The sequence below is a fragment of the Rhinoraja longicauda genome, chromosome 15 (genome assembly GCF_053455715.1).
Source record: "Rhinoraja longicauda isolate Sanriku21f chromosome 15, sRhiLon1.1, whole genome shotgun sequence".
Taxonomy (NCBI): domain Eukaryota; kingdom Metazoa; phylum Chordata; class Chondrichthyes; order Rajiformes; family Arhynchobatidae; genus Rhinoraja; species Rhinoraja longicauda.
The window spans coordinates 45,205,868-45,226,970 of record NC_135967.1 but is presented as its reverse complement, the minus strand read 5'-3'; the positions used below and the strand labels follow the sequence as shown (position 1 = coordinate 45,226,970).

The 21,103-nt window shown below is 48.1% G+C and overlaps 1 protein-coding gene across 5 annotated transcripts in view; it reads left to right on the top strand.

Annotated features, from left to right (window-relative positions):
* Positions 1-21,103, top strand: part of LOC144600438 (serine/threonine-protein kinase PAK 3) — a 164,701-nt gene that overhangs the window by 80,690 nt on the left and 62,908 nt on the right. The window lies entirely within an intron of this gene.

The following is a 21,103-nucleotide window of genomic DNA, read 5'->3' as shown; positions in this document are numbered from 1 at the left end:
TTCTGTGTTTCAATGATCAATTCTTTCTCCCCACCCCAATCCCTCCCAGTTTGTCTCTGCTGCCTGTTTGCTGAATCTCGTCGTCGGTCGTCGGTCTAGGTTTGCAGGCAGGCTTGGACCAGAGCAGAAATCACTTTGCATTCATTTTCCATTGAAATTAATAGAAAGAGACACCTTGTCAGACTGCGCACATCAGCAGTCTGCCAGAGGCATTCATCAGACAGCCCGAGCTCGCTGTGAGATGGAGTTTATTTGGGGGATGAGGGAGAACAGGAATAATACTGCACTGTCTTAATACAGTGAAGTAAAATGGATTAGAAACTCGATCGTTCATTGCTGTTTCACAATGGACTATTGTAAATTTTACATTTTTATTTGGTTCTGTTGTTATATAATTAACTGTTGCAGCAAGTTATTTTTTTTAAAAATCTGTATTTAACAGCGCAGACAGCGCCCAAGGTTAGGATCAAACCCGGGTCTCAATAGCAAGAATACCCTTCCTCAAATTTGGAGTACTGTGTGCAGTTTTGGTCTCCAAATTTGAGGAAGGATATTCTTGCTATTGAGGGCGTGCAGCGTAGGTTTACTAGGTTAATTCCCGGAATGGCGGGACTGTCGTATGTTGAAAGACTGGAGCGACTAGGCTTGTATACACTGGAATTTAGAAGGATGAGAGGGGATCTTATCGAAACATATAAGATTATTAAGGGGTTGGACACGTTAGAGGCAGGAAACATGTTCCCAATGTTGGGGGAGTTCAGAACCAGGGGCCACAGTTGAAGAATAAGGGGTAGGCCATTTAGAACGGAGATGAGGAAAAACGTTTTCAGTCAGAGAGTTGTGAATCTGTGGAATTCTCTGCCTCAGAAGGCAGTGGAGGCCAATTCTCTGAATGCATTCAAGAGAGAGCTAGATCGAGCTCTTAAGGATAGCGGAGTCAGGGGGTATGGGGAGAAGGCAGGAATGGGGTACTGATTGAGAATGATCAGCCATGATCACATTGAATGGTGGTGCTGGCTCGAAGGGCCGAAGGGACTCCCCCATCATTGGGAACATGTTTCCTGCCTCTAACGTGTCCAACCCCTTAATAATCTTATACGTTTCGATAAGTTCCCCTCTCATCCTTCTAAATTCCAGTGTGTACAAGCCTAGTCGCTCCAGTCTTTCAACATATGACAGTCCCGCCATTCCGGGAATTAACCTAGTAAACCTATGCTGCACGCCCTCAATAGCAAGAATATCCTTCCTCAAATTTGGATACCAAAACTGCACACAGTACTCCAGGTGCGGTCTCACGTTCTGTTAGTGAGCGGCGTGCATTTTCTCGGGGTGGCCTGGTTTCCTTGCGGGCAGGTGGGGCTAGTGTAGATGGGGCATGTTGGGCGGTGTGGGCAGGTGGGGCTAGTGTAGATGGGGCATGTTGGGCGGTGTGGGCAGGTGGGGCTAGTGTAGATGGGGCATGTTGGGCCGTGTGGGCAAGCTGGGCGGAAGGGCTTGTTTCCACGCTGTATCACGCTTATTGAAACATATAAGATAATTAGGGGATTGGACACATTAGAGGCAGGAAACATGTTCCCAATGTTGGGGGAGTCCAGAACAAGGGGCCACAGTTTAAGAATAAGGGGTAGGCAATTTAGAACGGAGATGAGGAAGAACTTTTTCAGTCAGGGAGTGGTGAAGGTGTGGAATTCTCTGCCTCAGAAGGAAGTGGAGGCCAGTTCGTTGGATGCTTTCAAGAGAGAGCTGGATAGAGCTCTTAAGAATAGCGGAGTGAGGGGGTATGGGGAGAAGGCAGGAACGGGGTACTTATTGAGAGTGATCAGCCATGATCGCATTGAATTGCGGTGTTGGCTCGAAGGGCTGAATGGCCTCCTCCTGCACCTACTGTCTATTGTCTATGGCCCTTCAGGGCTGTGAAATTGGATGCTACTGCTGGTGTGTAAAGGAATACTCTGAGCTTTCTGCACTACCACTGGCGTGTCGCCTACTGCCTTTCACATTTGACTAAACAAAGAATCTATTCTAAGTAGTTGTGTGCTGTTCGAGCCCCAGCGAGCGCTCAAATTCCAAAGTATTAGTTGACTGGTTATTTTCTGCCTTGTTTTAAAACAAACGTCATTCTGCCTGGCGGACAATGCTTCTCACATTCTGCCACCACTTCCATTGGCGTTGTCGTCATTAACCCCTTACTGCCTAGAGGTCGGCACGGTGGCGCAGCAGTAGAGTCGCATCCTCACAGCGCCGGAGACACGGGCGTGCAGCGTAGGTTTGCTAGGTTAATTCCCGGAATGGCGGGACTTTCATATGTTGAAAGACTGGAGCGACTAGGCTTGTATACACTGGAATTTAGAAAGATGAGAGGAGATCTTATCGAAACGTATAAGATTATTAAGGGGTTGGACACGTTAGATGTTGGGGGAGTCCAGAACCAGGGGCCACAGTTTAAGAATAAGGGGTAGGCCATTTAGAACTGAGATGAGGAAAAACTTTTTCAGTCAGAGAGTTGTGAATCGGTGGAATTCTCTGCCTCAGAAGGCAGTGGAGGCCAATTCTCTGAATGCATTCAAGAGAGAGCTGGATAGAGCTCTTAAGGATAGCGGAGTCAGGGGGTATGGGGAGAAGGCAGGAACGGGGTACTGATTGAGAATGATCAGCCATGGTCACATTGAATGGCGGTGCTGGCTCGAAGGGCCGAATGGCCTCCTCCTGCACCTATTGTCTATTGTCTGATCCCGACTGTGGGTGCTTGTCTGTACAGAGTTTGTACGTTCTCCCCGAGACCTGCGAGGGTTTTTCCGGTTTCCTCCCACGCTCCAAGGACGTGCAGGTGAGTAGGGTAAATTGGCTTCGGTAAGAATTGCAAATCATCACCAGTGTGTGTAGGGTAGGGGAGTGTCAGTGTGCGGGGATAGCTGGTCGGCACAGACTCGGTGGTCCGCGCTGTATCTCTAAACTAAACATGTAGAAAAACAACTGCAGATGCCGGTTAAAATCGAAGATAGACACAAAATGCTGGAGGAACTCAGCGGCTCAGGCAGCATCTCTGGAGAGAAGGAATGGGTGACGTTTCGGGTCGAGACCCTTCTTCAGACTGAGTCTCACCCATTCTTTCTCTCTAGAGATGCTGCCTGAACCGCTGAGTTACTCCAGCATTTTGTGTCCACCTTCTAAACTAAACATGTCACTCGCAGAGGAAGCTCACTGAGGCATGGAGTCATTAGCAGTGACTCTGGGCTGTGTGGATTTGCATGTTGTTTAACTCAGTGATGGCACTGTAGAATGGTGACGATGTACTACAGAACCACGCTTCACAAACCTCTTCCATTTTCTTCCATTTTGAAGCCAAAGGAATCAGCAGCAAAGTTAAGAAGCACGTACAAATCCTCGGCTCAAGAAGAATCATTGATTGATGAGACCATTGAGAGCTCTTGAATTGTTAATAGGATAGTCAGTCAGGCCCCCCTTTCCCCAGGATGGTAACATCAAAGACTGGAGGGCATAGTTTAGTTTAGTGATATGTCATGGAAACAGGCCCTTCGGCCCTCCAAGTTCGTGTCGACCAGTGACACACTAACATTAGCCTACACACTAGGGCCAATTGACGATCTTTTACCGAAGCCAATTAACCTACAAACCTGTGGTTTCATACAAGACTGATTGATCAGTCTGAAGAAGGGTCTCAATAGACAATAGGTGCAGGAAGAGGCCATTGGGCCCTTCGAGCCAGCACCGCCATTCAATGTGATCATGGCTGATCATTCTCAATCCAACCCGAAACGTCACTCATTCCTTCTCTCCCGAGATGCTGCCTGACCCGCTGAGATACTCCAGCATTTTGTGTCTACTTTTCTACACAACCTACAAACCTGCACGTTTTTGGAGTGTGGGAGGAAACCAGAACACCCGGGGAAAACCCACGCAGGTCACGGGGAGAACGTACAAAAACTCCGTGCGGCCAGGTCAGGATTGAACCAGCGTCTCTGGTCGGCGTAAGGCTGCAACTCAACTGCTGCGCCACCGGGCCGCCCCGAGCTTTAAGATGAGAGGGGCAAAATTTAAGGGGGACGTGCGGGGCCGGTTTCCTTGCGTGTGAGCCTGGAACGTGCTGCCAGGGATGGTGGTGGAGGCAGACAGCAGCTTTCAAGAGGCTTTCATATGTGCACATGGATATGCAGAGAAGGGAGGATATGGATCATATGCAAGCGGAGGAGATTAGTTTAACGACATCATGTTCGGCACAGATTTTCTGGGCCAATGGGCCTGTTCCTGTGCTGTGCTCTGTTCTATATTCCCAGTTCTGTCGCTTGTATGTTTTGTGGTCAACTTATAAATAACCCACATCATTTATGAATCCCTGCATTCTAAATACAACTACGCAGCGGTAAAGTTGCTGCCTCACAGCACCGGAGGCCCGGGTTCGATCCCGACTACGGGCGCTGTCTGTACGGAGTTTGTACGTTCTCCCCGTGACCTGCATGGGTTTTCCCCGGGTGCTCCGGTTTCCTCCCACGCTCCAAAGACGCGCAGGTTTGTAGGTTAATTGGCTTCGGTAAAATTGAGATTGTCTTTGTATTTGACTATGAAGAAGGGTCTCGACCCGAAACGTCACCCATTCCTTCTCTCCTGAGATGCTGCCCGACCTGCTGAGTTACTCCAGCATTTTGTGAATAAACACAGAAAAAGTAGTCACTTGCAAGGTTCTCCAGGAATCGGATTGAAACTGCACTGGTCCAAAAATGAAAGTGTCCTTCAATTTAGTACTGTAAGATATTAATGCAGCTGCTTAAAAAAAAAAAAAGACAAATAATTCGTCCATGATTTTGAAAAAATCAATAAAATTATGACTTTGGAGACAAACTGGCTTGTTGTTAACAAGTCAGAGTGCGAGATTATTACTGGGCCCGTTGCTGTGTCTCTCAGTGACTCCACTGAGAACATAGCATTTATTTCTTTCACTTAGATCTCTGTGACTTCCAGCACTGCAGTCTAAGGTGTGTAATCCTGCCCTGTACATCAATGAATGAAGAAGGTAGTACTGCATTACTCTGGGTTTGGCTGGGTTGTGATCAGAATTTTCCAGGCAACATTAGGAGCTAAAGAGCCTCCAAGGTGGCCACGTTATAATCTTGCCATAGAGGGAGTACAGAGAAGGTTCACCAGATTGATTCCTGGGATGGCAGGACTTTCATATGAAGAAAGACTGGATAGACTCGGCTTGTACTTGCAGGAATTTAGAAGATTGAGGGGGGATCTTATAGAAACTTACAAAATTCTTAAGGGGTTGGACAGGCTAGATGCAGGAAGATTGTTCCTGATGTTGGGGAAGTCCAGAACAAGAGGTCACAGTTTAAGGATAAGGGGGAAGTCTTTTAGGATAGAGATGAGAAAGTTTTTTTTTCACACAGAGTGGTGAATCTGTAGAATTCTCTACAACAGAAGGTAGTTGAGGCCAGTTCATTGGCTATATTTAAGAGGGAGTTAGATGTGGCCCTTGTGGCTAAAGGGATCAGGGGGTATGGAGAGAAGGCAGGTACGGGATACTGAGTTGGATGATCAGCCATGATCATATTGAATGGCGGTGCAGGCTCGAAGGGCCGAATGGCCTACTCCTGCACCTATTTTCTATGTTTCTATGTTTCTTAAGCTGCAAGGACAATGTAGAAGTGTCTCGTCCCGAAACGTCACCCGTTCCTTCTCTCCAGAGATGCTGCCTGTCCCGCTGAGTTACTCCAGCATTTTGTGTCTGCCTTCAGGACAATGTAGACCAGGTTTTGCACAAGATGCTGTGGAGGATAGGCTTTGTCTTAGTTTAGTTTAGAGACATGGTGCGGAAACGGGCCCTTCGGCCCACCGAGTCGGCACCGACCTGCGATCCTCGTACACTAGCACTATCCTACACACTTGGGACAATTTCCAATTTTACCAAAGAGAATTAACCTACAAACCTGCATGTCTTTGGAGTGTGGGAGGAAACCGGAGCACCCGGAGAAAACCCAAGCAGGTCACTGGGAGAAAGTGCAAACTCCGTACGGACAGCACCCGTAGTCAGGATCGAACCTGGGACTCTGGCGCTGTGAGGCAGCAACTCTACCGCCGTGCCACCATAGGGCATTCGTGAACTGGTCTCAAGTCCCTCTTCTCTCTCCTAGTTCTACTGGGGGTCCACTGGTGATATAAGCACAGATGTGCTTGGAACACCACAAGCAAAATAGCACCAGGATCTTGATCGGTTGGACAGGTGGGGTGAGGAATGGTTGATGGAGTTTAATACGGAGAAATGTGAGGTGTTGCATTTTGGGAGGTCTAATCGGGGCAGGACCTACACAGTGAATGGTCGGGCTCTGGGGAGTGTTGTGGAGCAGAGGGATCTCGGAGTGCAGGTACATAGTCCCTTGAAAGTGGCCTCACAGGTAGATAGGGTGGTCAAGAAGGCTTTCGGCACGTTGGCCTTCATCAGTCAGAGCAATGAGTGCAGAGGTTAGGAGGTCATGTTACAGTTTGTGAGGCCACATTGAGAGTATTTTGTTCAGTTTTGATCATCCTGCTAGAGTAAAGACGTGGGATGATGTCGGGAAGATTTACGCGGATGTTGCCAGGATTCAATAGACAATAGAAAATAGGTGCAGGAGAAGGCCATTCGGCCCTTCGAGCCAGCACCGCCATTCAATGTGATCATGGCTGATCACTCTCAATCTACCCCGTTCCTGCCTTCTCCCCATACCCCCTGACTCCGCTATCCTTAAGAGCTCTATCCAGCTCTCTCTTGAATGTATTCAGAGAATTGGCCTCCACTGCCTTCTGAGGCAGAGAATTCCACAGATTCACAACTTTCTGACTGAAAAAGTTTTTCCTCATCTCTGTTCTAAATGGCCTACCCCTTATTCTTAAACTGTGGCCCCTGGTTCTAGACTCCCCCAACATTGGGAACATTGGGAACTCGAGGGATTGTGCAAGAGGGAAAGGTTGAGAAGACAAGGACTCTATTCCTTGGAGCGCAGGACAATAGACAATAGATAATAGACAATAGGTGCAGGAGGAGGCCATTCGGCCCTTCGAGCCAGCATCGGAGAATGAGGGCTGATCTTACAGAGGTGTACAAAATCATGAGTGTTGCTGCCTTACAGCACCAGAGACCTGGGTTCAATCCTGACTAAGGGCGCTGTCTATAAGTCATTTTGTATGTTCTCCCTGCGATAGAGTGGCCCTCTGTAAATTGCCCCTGGTGTGCAGGGAGTGGATGAGAAAGTGGGATAACATGGAACTAGTGTGAACGGTGATCGATGGTCAGTGTGGGCTCGGTGGGCCGAAGGGCCTGTTTATCGTGCTTTATATCGAAAGTAAATCCTACAGTAATCTACCCCGTGACCTGCATGGGATTTCTCCGGGTGCTCCGGTTTCCTCCCACACTCCAATGACGTGCAGATTTGTAGGTTAATTGGCTTTTGCAAATTGTAAATTGTCTCTAGTGTGCATATGGCAGTGCAGCGTAGGTTCACGAGGTTAGTCCCTGGGATGGAAGGATTGTCGTAGGAGGAAAGATTGGAAAGACTGGGCTTGTATTCACTGGGGTTTAGAAGGATGAGAGAGGATCTTATAAAGACGTATAAAATTATAAAAGGACTGGACAAACTAGATGCAGGAAAAATGTTCCCAATGTTGGGGGAGTCCAGAACCAGGGGCCACACAGTCTAAGAATAAAGAGGAAGCCATTTAAAACTGAGGTGAGAAAGAACCTTTTCACCCAGAGAGTTGTGAATTTGTGGAATTCTCTGCCACAGAGGGCAGTGGAGGCCAATTCACTGGATGAATTTAAGAGAGAGTTAGATAGAGCTCGAGGGGCTAGTGGAATCAAGGGATATGGGGAGAAGGCAGGCACGGGTTACTGATTGTGGATGATTAGCCATGATCACAAGAATGGCGGTGCTGGCTCGTAAGGCCAAATGGCCTCCTCCTGCACCTATTTTCTACGTTGCTATATTTCTAGTGTATGGGGTGATCGCTGGTCAGCGTGGACTCGATGGGCAGAAGGGCCTGTTTCCGTGCCGTATCTCTAAAGTCTAGAGACGTGGATCGTTCCCGCGTGTCTGGCGCTGTGAGGCAGCAGCTCTACCAGGAGGAGGCCATTTGGCCCTTCGCAGGAGGAGGCCATTTGGCCCTTCGAGCCAGCACCGCCATTCATTGTGATCATGGCTGGTCATCTACAATCAGTAACCCGTGCCTGCCTTCTCCCCATATCCATTGAATCCACTAGCCCCTAGAGCTCTATCTAACTCTCTTTTAAATTCATCCAGTGAATTGGCTGGCTCGAAGGGCCGAATGGCCTCCTCCTGCACCTATTGTCTATTGTCTACCGCTGTGCCACCGTGCTGCCCTGCATGTTTAACTGCCAGACTGTTCACTGTCCAATCTCTCCCCACTGCCCTGTGAACATTACAGTCACATACTTTGTGATTGTACATACTTTGCATGAACACGATTCTCGTTCCATTAGTTTAGTTCTATAAGGTTCACATTGACTGTTTAGTTTAGAGATACAGCACGCAAACAGGCCCTTCGGCTCACCGAGTCCGCGCCGACCAGCGATCCCCGCACACTAACGCTCTCCTACACACACTAGGGCCAATTTTTACAATTTTCTTTTGCAAGCCAATTGGCCTACAAACCTGCGCGGCTTTGGAGTGTGGGGGAAAACCAGAGATCTCGGAGAAAACGCACGTTGTCGCGGGGGAGAGCGTACAAACTCCGTACAGACAGCACCCATGGTGAGGATGGAACCCAGGTCCCTGGCGCTGTAAGGCAGCAACTCTACCGCTGCGCCACCGTGCCGCCCTGTGACGTCTCTGCCTCAGAGGGCAGTGGAGGCCAATTCTCTGAATACATTCAAGAGAGAGCTGGATAGAGCTCTTAAGGATAGCGGAGTCAGGGGGTATGGGGAGAAGTCAGGAACGGGGTACTGATTGAGAATGATCAGCCATGATCACATTGAATGGCGGTGCTGGCTCGAAGGGCCGAATGGCCTCCTCCTGCACCTATTGTCTATTCTATTGTCTATTGTCTCTCAGACCCAGCTTCTGTGCGGCTGACACTCTGAGTATAATTCCAGACATAATATACTCCACAGGGTGTGAGAGATTCATTAATTCACAAATAATTAAATCTTTCTTTTTCCCTGCATTAAAGTCAGTGGAGGATTGATTGGCCTTGGATAGTGGGGGTGATTTTTATCTGCTTGCAAGTAAAGTTTGGCAGGCAGGATAACAGTAAATGTGTGAGCTAAGGTAAAGAACAAAGTTCTGAGTTTGCCTGCACATTGTGAGAGTCTTGGCTATGCCAGGACGCGCTGCATCTTAAATAGAGAATAAGCTTTGTTGGAAACAAGAGCTTGCAAATCCCCAATTTCCAGATATGTAATTATGGTAATTGAGACACCTGGGACTGGAGGAGGTGGGGAATGGGGGGAAGTTCACTCCCTTGGTGATAATAGGTGGTTTGTGGCCTGTTCCCAGAATTTTTTTGCCAAGATGTCCTCAATTTAACCCAAGATGGCTCCCCTTCCACACATAGCATAAAAGCCTTGGACGGATGCGGTCACCAGAGGATACAGGTTTAAAGTATCTTTCTATTCCAAGTGTGTGGATCATGAGAGGAATAGATCGGGTAGATGCACAGAGTCTCTTGCCCAGAGTAGGGGAATCGAGGACCAGAGGACATAGAGGACCAGTGGAATTCTCTGCCTCAGAAGGCAGTGGAGGTCAATTCTCTGAATGCATTCAAGAGAGAGCTAGATAGAGCTCTTAAGGATAGCGGAGTGAGGGGGTATGGGGAGAAGGCAGGAACGGGGTACTGATTGAGATTGATCAGCCATGATCACATTGAATGGCGGTGCTGGCTCGAAGGGCCGAATGGCCTCCTCCTGCACCTATTTTCTATTGTCTATTGTCATAGGTTCAAGGTGAAGGGGGAAAGATTGAATAGGAATCTGAGGCGTAACTTTTTCACACAGAGGGTGGTGGGTGTACGGAAGGAGCTGCCAGAGGAGGTAGTTGAGGCTGGGACTATCCCAACATTTAAGAAACAGTTAGACAGGTACACGGATGGGACAGATTTGGAGTGTTATGGACCAAACACAGGCAGGTGGGACTAGTGTAGCTGGGACATTGTTGGCCGGTGTGGGCAAGTTGGGCCCAAGGGCCTGTTTCCACTCTATGACTATAACTGCCATACTGCCATTTTCACCAGCTAAAGGGCTTTAAGGCCACTCGGTTTAGCAGCGGTAGAGTTGCTGCCTCACAACGCCGGTGAACCGGGTTCGATCCCGACTACGGATGCTGCCTGTACAGAGTTTGTACGTTCACCCTGTGGGTTTTCTCCGGGATCTCTGGTTTCATCCCTCACTCCAAAGACCTACAGGTTCATAAGATAATTGGCTTTGGCAAAGATTGTAAATAGTCCCTTGTGTGTAGTATAGTGCTAGTGTACGGGGAGATCGCTGGTCGGTGCAGACTCGCTGGGGCAAAGGGCCTGTTTTGTGCTGTATCTCACTGTCTAAAAGGTACCAGTGCAGTACAGAGATACCAATGGGAATTTGTGATCATAATTTATTGGAATTAAGTATCATTAAAGAGTATTTGGCTGTGGAGTGTCGATTAAATTTGAGCTATGTTTTTCTAACCAGGAATAATATATTCCTATTCATAAAAACATAGAAAAATAGATGCAGGAGTAGGCCATTCGGCCCTTCGAGCCAGCACCACCATTCTACATGATCATGGATGATCATCTAAAATCAGTACCCCGTTCCTGCTTTTTCCCCCCATATTCTATGATTCCCTTAGCCCTAAGAGCTAAATCTAACTCTCTCTCGAAAACACACAGTGAATTGGCCTCCACTACCTTCTGTGGCAGAGAATTCCACTGATTCACAACTCTCTGGGCGAAGAAGCTTTTCCTCGTCTCAGTCCTAAATGGCCCACCCTTTATTCTTCAACTGTGTGACCCCTGGTTCTGGACTCCCCCAACATGGGGAACATTTTTCCTGCATCGAGCCTGCCCAATCCTTTACGAAATAGGAATTACAATGCTTTGATGTCGTTTCCATTGTGAGCAGTTTTGGGCCCCATATCTGAGGAGGGATGTGCTGGCACTGGAGAGGGTCCAGAGGACGATTACGAGAACGATCCCAGGAATGGTTGGGTTAACATATGATGAGTGTTTGACCGAACTGGGCCTGTGCTCGCTGGAGTTTAGAAGGACGAGGGGGGGGGAAACCTCATTAAAACTTACTGAACAGTGAAAGGCCCGGATAGAGTGGATGTGGGCAGGATGCTTCCACTAATGGGAGAGTCTAGGATCAGAGGGCACAGCCTCAGAATTAAAGGACAAAACTTTAGAAAGAAGACGAGGAGGAATTTCTTTAGCCAGAGGGTGGTGAATCTGTGGAATTAATTGCCACAGACGGCTGTGGAGGCCAAGTCAATGGGTATTTTTAAAGCAGAGATTGACAGATTCTTGATTAGTGCGGGTGTCAGGGGTTATGGGGAGAAGGCAGGAGAATGGGGTTAGGAGGGAAAGATAGATCAGCCATGACTGAATGGCAGAGTAGACTTGATGGGCCGAATGGCCTAATTCTTCTCCTATGACATTTGAACATGAACTTGATTTTGACAATGTTCCCATGCCCAACATTTTGTGAATGTTATTTCCATTTACTTTCTAACCATTCATTATTCGTGAGCGTTTTTGAAGGCTTACTTTAAATTCAGAACCAGGGGGCACAGTCTAAGAATAAAGGGGAGGCCATTTAAAACTGAGGTGAGAAGGAACTTTTTCACCCAGAGAGTTGTGAATTTGTGGAATTCTCTGCCACAGATGGCAGTGGAGGTCAATTCACTGGAAGGATTTAAGAGAGAGTTAGAGAGAGCTCTGGGGGCTAGCGGAATCAAGGGATATGGGGAGAAGGCAGGCACGGGTTACTGATTGTGGATGATCAGCCATGATCACAATGAATGGCGGTGCTGGCTCGAAGGGCCAAATGGCCTCCTCCTGCACCTATTTTCTATGTTTCTATGAATTAATTTTAACATTACCTACGAGTTTTGCGGTTAAACAAGTGGAGTCCAGATTCATATATACTAATCAGAGTGCAATTGCTTCCTGCCATCTAAATGATGGTCTAGTGTGAAGAATTTGCACTTAAATTGCTTTTGGACAAAAGAAATGAGCAAGAAGTATATTTAGAAGATTCTATTGATTTTGGACTTTAATTGAATTGAATAAATAAACTCATGTTGTGGTTGTGAAATTATATATCTCTGATTTCTTTGGGGGAGGGAAAAAATAGTTTTGTATTCAGCTTCTCTTGAGGATTGTGTTTCAGGAATAAAGTTTAGATTTTAATTGCCGTGTAAATATCTGATCGTGTTTTTCTCCGGTTATGTTTCTCTCGGCAATTAGAGTCATTTATAATCCTTGCAGGATAGTGCATCATGATAACATTGTTGATTTACTTTTCTAGTTTCATATTTTTTAATAAAAAATAAACGCTGCTAGGCCTAGCTAGCTCTTGCCGGCTCTCTGCAATTTGTTGGTTTATGAATGGCATTGCAATAAGTTCATAAGTGATAGGAGCAGAATTAGCCCATTCGGCCCATCAAGTCTACTCCGCCATTCAATCATGGCTGATCTATCTCTCCCTCCTAACCCCATTCTCCTGCCTTCTCCCCATCACCCCTGACACCCGCACTGATCACGAATATCTCTCTCTGTGGATCTGTGGAATTCTCTGCCTCAGAAGGCAGTTGAGGCCAATTCTCTGAATGCATTCAAGAGAGAGCTAGATAGAGCTCTTAAGGATAGCGGAGTCAGGGGGTATGGGGAGAAGGCAGGAACGGGGTACTGATTGAGAATGATCAGCCATGATCACATTGAATGGCGGTGCTGGCTCGAAGGGCCGAATGGCCTCCTCCTGCACCTACTGTCTATTGTCTATTGTCCCCCTTCTGTTGTGGGGTAGACTGACTCCCCCCACCCTTCCCTTCTCCAATCTTTGCACATCCCCAATCCTAGACTTTCCACTCATCACTTTAATTTTGTGCATCTTGTTGTGTTTTATGACTGTTCTTCTTTTTCTTCTTCTTAAGCCCTTGGCTCCGCTAGGGAGCGTAAACCATTGACAAATGTCCTCCACCTCACTCGGTTGTTGGCGGTTCTTTTGAGATCTCCCCAGTTGAGCCCACTCCCAGACATTTCCGCCTGGGCACCTCTTCTCCAGCTGTTCCTGGGGCAACCTCTTTTCCTTTTTCCTTGGCGGTTCCATTTCGGGGCTTGCCGGGAGATGTTTGTGGCAGGTTTTCTGAGGGTGTGTCCAACCCAACTCCATTTTCTCTTTCGACTTTGTAAGTCAATGGGATCCAGGCTTGTTCTTTATGACTGTCGGCAGACCAATTTTTCGCTCCTGGGATAAATAAAGTTCTATCGTATCGTTTGTGTGTGGCCTCACTCTGGCAATGGACAGTGTAGGAATAGGAAGAGTGAATTAAAGTGGTCAGCAACCGGGAGATCCAGCAGGCCTTGGAGAGCATGTGCTAGGCGAAACCGGAGCACCCGGAGAAAACCCACGCGGTCCCAGGGGAGAACATGCAGAACCGGGAGAACAGACAGCACCCGAGTTCAGGATCGTTCCCTTCCCGAGAGCCGGCCCCACGCAATATGAGCCGCCTTTCCCAGATGCCCAGCGTGCCGTTCCGTGACGCGGAGAGGCGCGTTTTGTACAGGCTGCTCCTGCACACTCTCCACTTCCTCGCTCTCGTCTTCCGTCCGGACACGCCCTGGCGGTCCGTATTACCACCTGACGGCGGGAGCGGTCCCCAGTGGAGGTCTCTCTATAAGGGGGTCCTCCCGCTTTACATCGGGGACCTGGGGTGGAGAGTGTTGCATAAGGCTATAGCCTGTAACAGGTACTTGAGCCGGTTCACGGTCTCGTCTGCCGCCTGTCGCTTCTGCGGCGAGGAGGAGACCGTGTACCATTTGTATACAGAGTGCGTGAGGTTACAGCCCCTGTTCCAGTATCTGAAGGGGCTGCTCCTCAAGTTCTGGCTCCATTTTAGCCCTACGCTTTTAATTTTTGGGCACCCGGTACAGAGGGGGGAGGGTCAGGAGGGAGGAGGGGGTCTCCCTGTCGGTCTGCTCCTGGGCCTGGCCAAGATGGCCATCCGCGGGTCCAGGCAGCGGGCAGTCGACGGCCTCACAGAAGTCGGCTGCCTAGCCCTGTTCCGGGCTTACGTCCGTGCCCGCGCGTCCCTGGAGAGGGAACACGCGGTGTCCACGGGGACTCTGGAGGCCTTCCGGGAACGCTGGTCGCCGCGGGGGGTTGAATGTATTGTTGACAGAGATGGCGGGATTTTAATGTGATAATTGTTTAATTTGTAAACTGCCGATACAGGCGGCTTTTGTTTGATCACATTTTGCTTAGTATGTTTGTATGTTTTTCTTTGGAATAAAACTTTTATATATTAAAAAAAAAAAAAAAAAAAAAGAGGTCAGGATCGTGTCCGGGTCTCTGGTGCCGTGAGGCAGCAACTCTACCGCTGCGCCACCGTGCTGCCCCAATGTTGCAGAAGCCTAAGCAAATAGATGCAGGGTGTTTAACATTGAATTCCCCGTCTGCCGAATCTTGTCGGGGTTGGGGGGGGGTAGTGTTTGCAGTGATCATTCCATTTCCCCAGCCAGAATGAAGGGAAGCATTCAAGATAACACGCCTTGGGGCGACCAAAATGCAGAATGCAACAAAGAAAGTTGGGCCCGTCATTTCATTCCTCCACAAACAATGTGTGCAGTTTTGGTCTCCTAATTTGAGGAAGGGCATCCTTGTAATTGAGGCAGTGCAACGTAGGTTCACGAGGTTAATCCCCAGGATGGTGGGACTGTCATATGAGGAAAGATTGGAAAGACTGGGCTTGTATTCACAGGAGTTTAGAAGGACGAGAGGGGATCTTATAGAAACGTATAAAATTATAAAAGGACTGGACAAGCTAGATGCAGGAAAAATGTTCCCAATGTTGGGGGGAGTCCAGAACTAGAGGCCACAGTCTAAGAACAAAGGGGAGACCATTTAAAACTGAGGTGAGAAAGAACTTTTTCACCCTGAGAGTTGTGAATTTGTGGAATTCTCTGCCACAGAAGGTAGTGGAGGCCAAATCACTGGATAAATTTAAAAGCGAGTTAGATAGAGCTTTAGGGGCTAGTGGAATCAAGGGATATGGGGAGAAGGCAGGCACGGGGTATTGATTGTGGATGATCAGCCATGATCACAATGAATGGCGGTGCTGGCTCGAAGGGTCAAATGGCCTTCTCCTGCACCCATTTTCTATGTTTCTGTGTTAAAGCAAAATCCAAAGAGATTAGTATGTGTAGGAAGGGATTGCAGATGCTGGTTTACACCGAAGATAGACACAAAAAGCTGGAGTAACTCAGTGGGACGGGCAGCATCTCTGGAGAGAAGGAATGGGTGACGTTTCAGGTCGAGACTCTTCTTCTCCGATCTGCTGAGTTATTTTAGCTTTTTGTGTCTATCCAAAGAAATTAAATGTGTTTTGTATGATTAGTGCAAGCCATCAGTGTGCAGAATAATTCTTAACCAGTGTAATGACAGTAACTAATTTAAGCCTAAATGGCTCCTACAACCAGTTTCCACCCATTTTAACCAGAGGCAGATATATATTTAAAATTATTATAAGAAAATAACTGCAGATGCTGGTACAAATCGAAGGTATTTATTTCACAAAAAGCTGGAGTAACTCAGCGGGTCAGGCAGCATCTCGGGAGAGAAGGAATGGGTGACGTTTCGGGTCGAGACCCTTCATCAGTCTGAAGAAGGGTCTCGACCCGAAACGTTACCCATTCCTTCTCTCCCAAGATGCTGCCTGACCCGCTGAGTTACTCCAGCATTTTGTGAAATATATTTAAAATTATGTTTTATTCTTATGCAAAACAGATGCTTTACCAGATGTTGATTGTAAATATACCACTGCTCATTCTAACGCTGTGTGTTATGCTGCATTGAAGGCCAGATCCAATTTATTAGCCGGTTTTCATAGGTAACGGCATATGGATTCAAATCCTCATCAGTATAAGAGCCTACCTGATTTCCCAGTTCCCCCTCCCATTCCCACACCGACCTTTGTGTCCTGGGTCTCCTCCACTGTCATAGTGAGGCCCAGCGCAAATTGGATGGACACCACCTCATATTAGAGGCAGGAAACATGTTCCCAACGTTGGGGGAGTCCAGAACAAGGGGCCACAGTTTAAGAATAAGGGGTAGGCCATTTAGAACAGAGATGAGGAAAAACTTTTTCAGTCAGAGAGTTGTAAATCTGTGGTATTCTCTGCCTCAGAAGACAGTGGAGGCCAATTCTCTGAATGCATTCAAGAGAGAGCTAGATAGAGTTCTTAAGGATAGCGGAGTCAGGGGGTATGGGGAGAAGGCAGGAACGGGGTACTGATTGTGAATGATCAGCCATGATCACATTGAATGGCGGTGCTGGCTCGAAGGGCCGAATGGCCTACTCCTGCACCTATTGTCTATTGTCTATTGTCTATTTTGCTTGGGCAGCTTACACCCCAGCGGTATGAATATTGAATTCTCTAACTTCAAGTAACCGTTGCTTTCCCTCTCCGTCCCTCCCCCACCCAAGCCTTTGTTCTAGATTCAAAGTTGTCTTGTTGAGTCTCATTGTCTGTACCTAGTTTTCACCTAGCCCACATCTAACAATGGCCTGTTCCCTTTATCTTCGTTACTTTCATTCATTTGTTCTATATCTCTGTGTCACCGTCTGCATCGCTTGTTTCCCCATTTCCCCTGACTCTCAGTCTGAAGAAGGGTCTCGACCAGAAACGCCACCCATTCCTTTTCTCCAGAGATGCTGCCTGACCCGCTGAGTTACCCCAGCATTTTGTGTCTAAAAGCCTACTGCAACTGTAGCTTAGAATTGTTAAATGTCCCGTGTTAGCCGGGACATCCCGTATTTTGAACTAAATTAGTTTGTCCCGTACGGGACTGCCCTTGTCCCGTGTTGGCAGGGTTGCCAACTTCCTCACTCTCAAATAAGGGACAAAGGGGTGACGTCACCGCCCCGCGCCCCACGTGACCTCACCCAGCCAGCGGGAGCACGTGGCCGCTGGCTTTGCGAGGTCACGTGGGGCGCGGGGCGTTGACGTCACCCTTTGTCCCTTATTTGGGAGTGAGGAAGTTGGCAACCTTACTGTAGCTGCATAATGTACGCACGGACTGACCCAGTAACTACAACATGAGGTTTCAATCCAGCTCTTCACTGGTTCATTATCGTAATATTAATAGAGACTATTTGGCAGATTGATGTGGCCTTGATGACCAGACCTGTTCAAAAATGCCTTTGTGCTGTTATTTGCCAAGACACAATGCACAAGTCAATCTGTAAACGTTGGCAGTCTTTGTGAAGAAGGTTGGCAAGCCTTTTGTGTTTGGAGGGGAAGGAAGTGTACACATTAATTCCGCAGTATAAGAAGATAACTGCAGATGCTGGTACAAATCGAAGGTATTTATTCACAAAATGCTGGAGTAACTCAGCAGGTCAGGCAGCATCTCGGGAGAGAAGGAATGGGTGACGTTTCGGGTCGAGACTCTACAGAGGAAGATGCATTAATGGTCGTTGATGAATCTTTTGGTCGAAGTGGGGCGTGGAACTGAAAAAAAAAACCCTTCCGAAGAGAATAATAGAGTCATAGAGTGATACAGCGTGGAAGCAGGCCCTTCGGCCCAACTTGCCAACACGTCCCATCTAGACTAGTCCCACCTGCCTGCATTTGGTCCATATCCCTCCACATCTATCCATGTACCTGCCTAACTGTTTCTTGAACGTTGGGATAGTCCCTGCCTCAACTACCTCCTCCGGCAACTCGTTCCGTACACCCACCACCCTCTGTGCGAAAACGTTACCCCCCCAGATTCCTATTAAATCATTTCCCCTTCACCTTGAACCTATGTCCTCTGGTCCTCGATTCACCTACTCTGGGCGAGAGACTCTGTGCATCTACCCGATCCATTCCTCTCACGGTCCTGTACACCTACACTAATCGTACAAGGAAGAACAGCATCCAAAGGGTATCCAACGTTTAATTGGCGCTGACACTAGAGGGACTACGAAGTGAAACAGGGGGATGAGGCTTGAGTGAGGGACAAGAGAGGGAGAGCACATTATCGTCCAAAATCCACAAGAGAGGAAAATGATCTGCAGAAGGGTCTCGACCCGAAACGTCACCTATTCCTTTTCTCCAGAGATGCTGCCTTGTCCCACTGAGTTTTAAGAGGGAGTTAGATGTGGCCCTTGTGGCTAAAGGGATCAGGGGGTATGGAGAGAAGGCAGGTACAGGTTACTGAGCTGGATGATCAGCCATGATCATACTGAATGGCGGTGCAGGCTCGAAGGGCCGAATGGCCTACTCCTGCACCTATTTTCTATGTTTCTATGTTACTCCAGCTTCTTGTGTCCATCTTCGGTTTAAACCAGCATCTGCGGTTCCTTCCAACACAAAATGATTTTAAACTTGGGTTCATTGAGTCATACAGCGTGGAAACAGGCCCTTTGGCCCAACCTGCCCATGCTGATCAACAGGCCCCATCTATACTAGCCCCTTCTGCCCACGTTTGGCCCACGTCCCTCTAAACCTTTCAATGATGATTCAATGATACGTTATTGTCACATGTTCCTGGGTCGAGTTGTATGCTTTGTTTTGTACACAATAGTAAAGCAGACCTCACCTGGGCAGTACACAAGTGTTGCCACGTTTTGGTGCTGACCAAGTTACAAAAGCTTTATGTACCTGTCCAATTGTCTTTTAAATGTTGTAATGGTCCCCGCACCAGGTTGCTGAAGTTATTTAAAAATCTCCCCCAATTATTTTTCTAAAAAAGGATTCTGACAAGTGACTAAACTATTTCTAATCAGGGCTCATTTACAAATGCAGCTGCCTCTGTACAAACGATTGAGTCGTTTAGATTAGTTCAGTGTACAGATACAGCACGGAAACAGGCCCTTTGACCCACCGAACCCACGCCAACCAGCGATCCCCGCACGCTAACATTATCCTCCAACACACCAGGGAAAATTTACGATTCACCGAAGCCAATTAGACTACAAGCCTGTTCGTCTTTGGAGTGCGGGCGGAAACCGGAGCACCCGGAGAAAACCCACGCGGGTCACGGGGAAAACGTACAAACTCCGTACAGACAGCACCCGTAGTTGGGATCGAACCCGGGTCTCTGGCGCCGTGAGGCAGCAACTCTACCGCTGCACCGCCAGTAGGGGAGTCAGTCTACCCCACGACAGAAGGGGGAGGAGTTGTACAGGTTGATAGCCACAGGGAAGAAGGATCTCCTGTGGCGTTCTGTGCTGCATCTCGGTGGGACCAGTCTGTTGCTGAAGGTGCTCCTCAGGTTGTCCAGTGTGTCTTGGAGGGGGTGAGATGTATTGTCCAGGATGCTCCACAGTTTGAGGAGCATCCTCCCCTCCAACACCCCCTCCCGTGAATCCCACACCACCCCAGGACGGAGCCAGCCTTCCTGACGAGCTTGATGATCCTGTTGGCGTCTGCGGCCTTCGCCCTGCTGCCCCGGCACACGGCAGATGGATGAGAGGGGATCTTATCGAAACGTATAAGATTATTAAGGGGTTGGACACGTTAGAGGCAAGAAACATGTTCCCAATGTTGGGGGAGTCCAGAACAAAGGGGCCACAGTTTAAGAATAAGGGGTAGGCCATTTAGAACTGAGATGAGGAAAAACCTTTTCAGTCAGAGAGTTGTGAATCTGTGGAATTCTCTGCCTCAGAAGGCAGTGGAGGCCAATTCTCTGGATGCATTCAAGAGAGAGCTAGATAGAGCTCTTAAGGATAGCAGAGTCAGGGGGTATGGGGAGAAGGCAGGAACGGGGTACTGATTGAGAATGATCAGCCATGATCACATTGAATGGCGGTGCTGGCTCGAAGGGCCGAATGGCCTCCTCCTGCACCTATTGTCTATTGTCTAAGATGGCGCTGGCCACCACCGATTGGTAGAACATCTGCAGCATCTCACTGCAGACGTTAAAGGAGCGTACTGAAGTGCAGTGAAATACCTCAATAGACAATAGGTGCAGGAGTAGGCCATTCGGCCCTTCGAGCCAGCAAGGAACAGGAGCCTGAAAACTGTAACATCCAGGTTCAGGAACAGCTTCTTCCCGACAGCCATCAGGCTGTTAAACACCACAACCTCAAATACAACCTGAGCTACAGAGAGTTGGGGGCATGGGCTTTGTCTTTTTGCACTATTATTGTTAGTTTTTGATGTGTACAGTACATATGTGAATGTGTGTTGTATGTGTGTGTATATGTGTGTGTGTATGTGTGTACATGTGTGTGTGTATGTGTGTGTATATATGTGTGTGTATATGTGTGTGTGTGTATGTGTGTGCATGTGTGTGTGTATGTGTGTGTATATGTGTGTGTATGTGTGTGTGTGTGTATGTGTGTACATGTGTGTGTGTATGTGTGTATATGTGTGTGTGTGTGTATGTGTGTGCATGTGTGTAAATGTGTATATAGATCTCTGTATATATGCGTGTGTGTGTGGGTGTACATGCACGCACACGTTTTTTTCTTGTTTATTATGTTTACAGTGTACCATGTTTGCATATTGTGTTGTGCTGCTGCAAGTAAGAATTTCATTGTTCTGTCTGGGACACATGACAATGAAATACTCCTAACCCTCGAGACTTCGACAGGCGAAGGGCCTGTTTCCGCGCTGCATGTCTCTATGACTATGTGAGCTGCTTCACGTAAGGGCAGCTTCGGTAAATAATGCAAATCCATAAAATAAAAATATTAATCTCTCCCCCTCCCCCTCTCTCCCCCTCCCCTCTTCCCTCTCTCTCTCCCCCTCTCTCTCCCCCCTCTCTCTCCCCCTCTCTCTCTTCCTCCCTCCCCCCTCTCTCCCCTCTCTCCCATTCTCTCCCCCCCACTCTCTCCCCTCTCTCTCTCCCTCTCCCCCTCTCTCCCCCTCCCTCTCTCCATCTCTCTCCCCTCCCCCTCTCTCT